This window comes from Glandiceps talaboti, chromosome 10, assembly GCF_964340395.1.
Source record: "Glandiceps talaboti chromosome 10, keGlaTala1.1, whole genome shotgun sequence".
NCBI lineage: Eukaryota > Metazoa > Hemichordata > Enteropneusta > Spengelidae > Glandiceps > Glandiceps talaboti.
In genome coordinates, this window is record NC_135558.1 from 18115771 (window position 1) to 18117352 (window position 1582).

Sequence of the window (1582 nt, forward strand, 5' to 3'; positions counted from 1 at the left end):
AGATCTTATCCTGAGACGTTCGAACGCGTCTACGTTTACGTCGCGTCGCAATCGTTCTACTGACGTTCTTCACATGATCGAATTCCCAAACATTAACACAGACGGTCCGTTAGACGTAGACTGACGTGCTTGCGGCTTTTGCTCTTGCTGTATCTATGAAGAAATAATCATGTTGTCGAGTATTGAGACATTCCTTTGCACACCTGGATTGGTATCTAGGAGAGTATATCAAGGTAAGATATAAACTTTTTTCGATGTTTATCAAGAGTTTGGTTTCGATGATTGGACCACTGAGTCGCTTGTTGTATCTGGCAATGCTAGTTAATGCAACATTTACAACGAACTATGTTAAATTTTGTTTCAATTCTTGTGTCTACGTACAATGCCAAAAATAAGTATATAGAGGGTACGACAACGCAACACATTTATACAGTCAACATGTCACGCTCTTACTTGAAAAAAGCTAAGACCACTGAATTCCTTTAGTGGTCTGATGTTTCCATGAAATCCCGGACGCTCTCTGTCCACGGTTTGGGATCGACTAACACCTTTTAACAGTAAACTTTTCTAAAGCAGTAATAAGGGAACTGTGTCTAAATATATGACTCGTTCTTGTTTCCATAGCAACAAGTGTCAAATTAAGTAGGATATTCCACGTATAAAGTCAAGTTTCATTCTTTTACATATTTCCATCTGTGGATATAATAAAACATATTGTAACCTTGACGAGTAGTGCTGATTGCATCCTTGTCCTCAGGTATACATGAACCAATATCAAAACAATAATATATATTATTTTGCTTTGTTTTTCACTAAAGTACCATTTTATAGATTGTTTATGGTTATTCTCGAAATAATATCATAATATTAACGAACGAGATAAAAAGGCCCAACATTTCTTAACCCGTACACGACAATATTAATAAGATTTACTAATTATTATCTTTTTAATCTAGAAAATAGAGAGAGAAGTTTACGAAATGAAGCAAACGAAATAAGAAGGTTAAGGAAAGAAGTTGAACGAAGGGAAAAGGAAGTTGAAGATATGAAAGACACCATGCGGCGAGAAGTAGAGATAAGACGAAGAAAGATTGAAGAAGAAAGGCAGAGATTTGAAAAGGAGTTGCTAAAGTTAGAGGGAAAAGAGACGATGTTGACAGCGAGCAAGCGAGAAGTAGAGCAGAGAGAAGGACAGATTGAAAAAGAAAGACAGAGATTGGAAAAGGATATATTCTAAAGTTAGTGGTAAGAGAGAGGGTGTTAGCAGATAGAGAGGGAATAGTAGACAGAAGAGAAGGAAATATTGAAGAAGAAAGACGGAGATTCGAAATCGAAAGATTAAGGTTAGCGGGAAGCGAGACGGTGTTGGCAGCGAGGAAGCGAGAAGTAGAGCAGAGAGAAGGAAAGTTTGAAGAGGAAAGACAGAGAATGGAAAAGGAGATATTGATTTTAGCGGAAAGAGAGACGGTGTTGACAGATAGAACGCGAGAAGTAGAGCAAAGAGAACGAAAGATTGAAGACGAAAGAGAGAGAACGGAAAAGGAGATATTACAGTTAGCAGGAAGAGAGGCAGTGTTGACAG